Below are 7,623 nucleotides of genomic sequence, written 5' to 3'. Positions count from 1 at the left end.
AAAGACACTCAGTGTGTCCAGTGAGAAGCTTCCCGGGTGAGGCCACTGGGTGCACTAACTGAGAGGAGTTGTTTGATGCTCGCCTACCAGGAAACATACGTACTACAAAAGTTCCACTCCGCCAAGTACCTCCTTGTGGTAGTTACATAATCTGATGTCAACTTACAAAGGGGTGGAGTCTAGCCTGTCAACCAGGTCGCAGCTTGATGACCTCATTTGGAGGCTTAAAGCGATAAATGGCTCACTGGAGGCCAGGCAAATTTGCTGCCTCGTCTTCCTGCTGGCAAGACACATGAAGCTACACTAGAACCCTGGAGCTGGAGTAGCCACGTGGAGACCCCTGTCAGTGCTGAGATGCTTCCACTGCCTCTGGATCCCCAAGACTTTCCACCCACTGGTTTCCTGCACTGTGATCTTCCTGCATTTGGCATCATTACATGTGTTGTGTGAGTCTGAAGAGGAACGTATAGACTGGTATCAGACATATGGGCTAATATCGGACTTAGTGACTTGATCTGGACTGGGCTGGGATGTTTTCTTGATATACAATTTCTCTTTGATATAAAGTTCTCTATTTATACACATATGAGTATCTAAATTTGTTTCTCTAGTCAACCCAGACTAAAACACTTCTCATATACCAAATATATGTATTTATTTGTATATACACACACATTCCAAACTCACTGATATTGAGTGTGTGTGTGTGTGTGTACACACACATATACAGAAAAGGAGAGGTTTATATCAAGGAAATGGTTCACACGATTGTAGAAGCAAGCAAGCTCCGAGTCTGTGAGTCAGGTGTTAGGTTTGAGGCTTCTCTTGATGAGCATAGCATGGCTGTGAGGGCTGACGAACCCCAAAACAGCAGGTCAGGCGACAGATGTGTGGCTGTTGAGGCTAATGAACCCACAGTTGGCAAGTAAGATGGCAGGCCACAGACAGCTCCCAGGATCAGCAGACAAGATGGGCGTTACTCACTCCGGGCCCAAAGAACCGGAGGTTCACAAGCCAGCTGCAGGATCCAGACCCAGTACCCAGGAGAAAGCAAGCAAGAGTTTCCACAGTGTCTACTTACATTGGCAACAGATCATCCCCTCGTGATCTCAACATGTGGAATTACTAGGTCTTAGCTGCCAACCCCCTGAGAATCCTGGCCCATTCCAGTTGACACACACTTTAATGATCACAATAAGTAAATCTCCTGTGGGTTGACTTGGCTGATATTCACACAGACCCAAATGTGTGCCTGCATGTGTGTCCATGTTTATATACAGACTCACAATACACATACACAACCACTTTCCCTGGATGCACAACACGATACACAAGGAAAATAGTTCCCAAATGGCAAGTCTGAGAGGAGCGACAGCATCAGGATCTCACGCCTGCAGAACCCCCTCCCTGACCCAGTTTATAACAGGCTTGGGAAGAAGCGCCAATGAGAGAGAAACCAGCCCTTCCAATAACAGCATAAAGGATCCAAGTCACAGAAGCACCTTCCCCAACCATCTACTTCTCATCCCTCGGCTTCCTCCAACTTGCCCTGGGCACTAAGAAGCTACACTATCGGGTGAGCAGAGTGGATGCTGGCCGTCATAACTCTCCTTTCTGAAAGGTGTGTGTGTGAGAGGTTGAGGAAGACGTGTGTGCGTTCAGACTGCGATAGCTTGTGTGTGACTGTGATACTAGCAACTGTTCCGCCTGTACTTCAAACACCCGTGGGGAGCAGATTTCAGCAGCTTCCTAAGACAGATTAGTGAGAAAGAAGAAATAGCCCACTTCCAAAAAGGTAGCCACTAAAACCCAATGAGTGGCAGCAGAACATTGCCTGATGTCAGAAGATGAATGAGCCTCTCACATCGGAAGGCACAGAAAATGCGACTGGGGCAGAGCTACCTCATCAAAGTGCAGTTGACCTTAATGACAGAGATGGAGGAAAGCTCTCAGTCATGCTGATGTGGCATAACTTTTTTTTTTGTGGCATAACTTAAAATGAGAAGAAACAGCTTCCAATATCCTTCAATAATGCACAAAGTATGCACCTAAAAAGAGCAAGTCAAAAATGAAATGGAATGCATAAAGATTGAGATACCTCCTAGGCCGTCGTGAGCTGAACTGGTCTGGCCGTGTCCATTATGAACTGGGCAAGCATATGGCCTACTTTGTTGGGAATGACGAGTTGAAGAGGAATGGCGTTGTGCTCATCCTCAGAAAGAACATGTCAACCCTGTCAATGGTAGGAACATGTCCATGCACATACAAAGAAGACCAGTTAACCCGACTATTCCTCAAATTTACCACTCACGCCAAACATGAGAAACGGAAGGTTTTGAAGTCTGAAGCTGCATTGCTAATTACTACTGATGGGAATGTGAATCAAAGGAAGACAATCGGAAACAAAGAGGAATCAGGAACTGGGAATATGGCCTTGGGGATAGAATGGACAGTGGATAGCACACCATAGTATTCTGTAAGACTCATGACTTATCGCTGCAAATCTTTCCTCCACAACATAAATAGCAGCTACATATGTGGGTCTCACTGAATGGAATACCCGGGAATCAAATTGACTGTATCAGTGGAAACAGACAATGGAGAAGCTCAAACCATCAGTCAGAACAAGGCCAGAGTCCACTGTGGAACAGAAATGAGTGCTCATATGCAAGTTCAAATTGAAGCTGAAAGAATGGAAACCAGCCCACACGAGCCAAAGAACCTCCTTCAGTATATCCCACCTGAATTCAGCAATCGCCTCAAGAATAGATCGGAGGCATTGAACTCTTTTTTTCCTTTTATTGTTTAGCTTGTATTTCATGATCATTCACTTAACTCTGCTTTCCAGCTGGACTGGGGGGAATAAGGAGAGCAGAAGCCCGAAGGACTGGAGTGAGAGAACGGAGATTACACGGTACTGCAAGCACAGTGGGACTAGAAGGGTGGTTTCCAAGCCACACAAGCATGGTCTGGTGCTTAAGATAACACATGAAAGTACAGATCAAGTGCATTAGAGTGGTCCACAGTCAGCAATGGCGATCTTCTTGCTGGTCTTGCCATTCCTGGGACCAGACCGCCCCATGGCTTCCACGGTGTCCATGCCTTCTTCCACCTGACCGAAGACCCCGTGCTTGCCATCAACCACGCTGTCTGAGCTGGCAGATAAAACACTGGGGACCGTCGAATCGGGCCCAGCATGTGCCATGGACAGGATGTCAGGGCCTGTGTGCTCAGGATGAAGTTCTCATCCTCACATCTCTCCCCATGGATGGACTTGTCACCAGTGCCCTCATGGCATGTGAAGCCACCACGCTGCCACATGAACCCTGGGATGATTCTGGGAAAGCAGGAGCCTTTATAACCAAATCCTTTCCGCCCCCCACCCCCCGGCGCTCAGAGCGTGGACATTTCCTGCTGTCTTAGGAACTTTGTCTGCAAACAGCTCGCAAGAGACGTGGCTGAGGGGTTCGCCATCGATGGCTATGTCGAAAGCACAGTAGGGTTGACCGTGGCTGGACACAACAGGGCCAGACAAGACTACATATTCGGGCGGCAGTGTCTACAAAGCAGCCGAGGCACTGAATTCTAATGATCAAGGACAGGCTCATTTGTGGGCTGACATGTACTCACCTTCATGAAGAGATCGCCGATGAGATGGGTGGGATAGCAAAGTGTAGGGAAGAAACCAGATGGTGCCCGGCTATCAGAAAGAACAGCCTCTGGGGCCTTAAAGTCTTGTCTTAAAACAAGCAGCCATCTAAGCAAGGTGTCACCTAAGTTCCATGGATCCATGGTTTGGAAATAATACAACCCAAATCTTGTGGGGATCCAGCCTCCACAACCGAGTGGGCCCTAGGGGACAGTTGTGTAATTGAAGGGTAAATTAAGGACACATCGGACAAGGCATGGAAGGGCTCGCCTCTTCCATGGAGAGCGGAGCCAGAGCGAGAGACTAACGTACTCTCCCACAGGCTTATATAATCTTGGGGCATGCAAGTCATACCATTCACATATGTAACAGGAAGGGGATATACGAAGAGGCATACACATAACAGGAAAGGGCGGTTCTAGGGGCATACATGTGACAGGAAGGCACATACTTAACAAGGGGGGTGGACTCTAGTTAAGATGGCAGTTTAACCTTGGTCATCTCTGAGCTGGCTTGACCTTAAGTGTCCCTGATGTGACTTCAACCCAGTGCCTCAAGGTGTGAATGCAACATTCTGGCGTGGAGTAGGGAACCAGTGGAGAGGTCTGGGAGGCTGGCCCCAGTACCAAAAATTAAGTGGATGTCTGCCCCTCCCCCCAGAAGAATTTCTTTCAAAGGACGACATTGATTCTGCAGCTCCGGGAGAGGGTCATGTCTGATCGGAGCACAAGGGAGCAGATGAAGGGGGAGGAGGAGAGAGTGGAGCACAGCCTGGCCCACCAGGCCGTGAGGATGATGTTCCTGATTGGAGCAGCCAGTCCACAGAGAGGACAACATGGCTGGCCCCACTATGGGACATGATGCCCCTCACTGACCCATGGTGCTACAGGGGACAGCACCAGAGACACAGTGTGGGAATTGCACCTGACCTGATCCCACCACACTGAGGCAAAGCACTGGGAGAGTGCAGCAGAACAGTGGGGGAATGAGGCGGCGGGGTCCCCAGGGAATGCTGGGGGTGGACTTTGGGGCCAGGGCGTGGTGCCCCAACAGACTGGACTGGAAAACACTGCTAAGGGCCAGCGAACGATCCTTGAACTGACTACAAGCTTTTCTTTCTTGATGTGTTTTGTGTTGTTCTTTGTCAGTGGTTTGTTGTTGTTTTGTTGTATACTGTTGCTTTGTTTTCATCTGTCTTGTTTTAGTGCATGTTATTATCTCCACAGGTCTGTCTAAATAAGATAGGCTGGATGAATTATCTGGAGGAAAAACAACGGGACCGACAGTTCCGGGGGGACTTGGGATAGGGGGAGGTGGGGGGTAAGAAAGTGGTGTTAACAAACCCAGGGACAAGGGAACAACATGGGATCCAAATTGGTAGTGAGGGGGGAGAGGCAGGCCTGGTAGGGAATGATCAAGGGTAAGGTTACCTAAAGAAGAGGTATAGCTGTAACCCAGGTGGGGATGGAGCATGATAGTGGGGCAGGAGGAAGGTCAAGGGAAATAGAGGAAAGAGCTAGGAGGCAAAGGGCATTTATAGAGGTCAAGACAAAGACATGTACATATGCAAATATATATATGAGGATGGGGAAATAGACCTATGTGCCTATATTTATAGGTTTAGTATTAAGGTGACAGAAGGACCTTGGGCCTCTACTCAAGCACTCCCTCAATGCACGAATACTTTCTTTTATTAAATTGGAACTCTACGATGCTCACCCTCCGACACAACTGCTGAAGCCAAAGCGGGCGAACAAGTAAATGTGGTGAAGAAAGCTGATGGTGCCCGGCTATCAAAAGAGATAGTGTCTGGGGTCTTAAAGGTTTCAAGATAAACAAGTGGCCATCTAGCTCAGAAGCAACAGAGCCCACATGGAAGAACACAGCAGCCTGTGCGATCACGTGGTTCCAAAGGGATCAGTTATCAGGCATCAAAGAACAAAAAAAAACATCATTGGCTGCACACCTCCATGATACGATCGCTGAGGACAAACAGGTGCATAAGCAAATGTGGCGAAGAAAGCTGATGGTGCCCGGCTATCAAAAGAGATAGTGTCTGGGTCTTAAAGGCTTGAAGGTGAACAAGCGGCCATCTAGCTCAGAAGCAACAAAGCCCACATGGAAGAAGCACACCAGCCATGTGATCACGAGGTGTCGAAGGGATCAGGTATAAGGCATCATCAGAGAAAAAAATGTTACTATAGTGAATGAAGGGGGAAGTGCAGAGTGGAGACCCAAAGCCCATTTGTCAGCCACTGGAGATCCCCTCCCAGAGGGGTCTAGAGGAGGAGATGAGTCAGTCAGAGTGCGACGTAGTACCGATGAAGAATACAGCTTTCCCCCAGATCCTGGATGCTTCCTCCACCCCCAACTACCATGATCCGAATTCTACCTTGCAAGTCTGGATAGAGCAGAGGTTGTACACTGGTGCATATAGGAGCTGGAGGCACAGGGAATCCAGGGCGATGATCCCTTCAAGACAAGTGGTGTGAGGGGTGATACTGGGAGGGTAGAGGGTGAGTGGGTTGGAAAGGGGGAACCGATTACAAGGATCTACATGTGACCTCCTTCCTGGGGGATGGACAACAGATAAAGGGGGTGAAGGGAGACGCCGGATAGGGCAAGATATGACAAAATAATAATTTATAAATTATCAAGGGCTCATGAGGGAGAGGGGAGCAGGGAGGAAGGGGAAAAAAGAGGACCTGATGCAAAGGGCTTAAGTGGAGAGCAAATGCTTTGAAAATGATTAGGGCAAAGGATGTACAGATGTGCTTTATACAATTGATGTATGTATATGCATGGATTGTGATACGAGTTGTATATGAGTCCCTAATAAAATTTTTTAAAGATTTAGGGAAAATAAACTAAAAAAAAAGTGTCCCTGATGCTCCTTTCCAGGGGAACAATCTATGATCCTTATCAGAGGGGAGTTGACTGCACCTGGCGGGGGGGTGGGGGGTGCGGGGGAACAATAGGATCTGATTGCTCTAGATGGCAGACAAGGAATACTACCTGGTTTCAAGCAGGATGCTGAGCAAATAATCCAAGGAGCTGGATGACATGAAGTGTATGCCACTGGGATTGGAAAAAGGCTTATTAGCCATCGACACTACGCAGAAGACACAAGTTTCCTTGCTGAGTTTACGAGGACTTGACGCACTTGCTGATGAGAATCAAAGACTGTAGCCTTCAGTGAGAATAGAAACCCAGCGTAGAGAAAACCCCAAACCTCACAAAACAACACAATGATAAACCGAGAAAAAATTGAAGTTCTCAAAGACTTAATTTTGCTTGGATCCACAAATGACATACTGCATTGGGAAAATCGGCTGCAGAGAGCTCTTTAAAGTGTGGAGAACAAGATGTCACTCTGAGGACTAAGGTGCCCCTGACCCAAGCCGTGGGATTTTCGGTCACCTCACAAGCACATGAAAGTTGGGCAACAACTAAGGAACGCTACAGAAGAACTGATTCATTTGAATGATGGTGTTGGCAAAGAATATCGAAATTACACTGGGCTGCCAAGAAAATAAACAAATCTGTCTTGGAATAAGTACAGCCAGATGCTCTTTAGAATTGAGGAGGATGAGACTTCATCTTGTGTACTTTGTACTTGTTATTTGGGAGACCAACCAGCCCTTAGACTAGGACATCATGGGTGGGAGAGTAGAGGGTCAGTGAAAAATTGGAGCACCCTTGACAAGATGGACTGACATAGCGGCTGCCAAAATGGACTCAAAATAACAATTATGAGGATGGGGGGGCAGCCCCCACAACCGAATGGGTCCTAAGGGGCGGTTGTGTAATTGAAGGATAAATTTACAAGGCAGACAAGGCATGCAAGGGCTCACCTCTTCTGATAGCAGGACCAAGAGCAATGTGTTCTCTCCCAGGCTTGTACCATCTCGGGCATGCAAGTCACGGCATACACATACTCAACAGGAAGCGTACGTGCTAGGAAGTTCCGTATG

Source organism: Tenrec ecaudatus, chromosome 6 (genome assembly GCF_050624435.1).
Source record: "Tenrec ecaudatus isolate mTenEca1 chromosome 6, mTenEca1.hap1, whole genome shotgun sequence".
NCBI lineage: Eukaryota > Metazoa > Chordata > Mammalia > Afrosoricida > Tenrecidae > Tenrec > Tenrec ecaudatus.
This window is presented reverse-complemented; position numbering follows the sequence as displayed.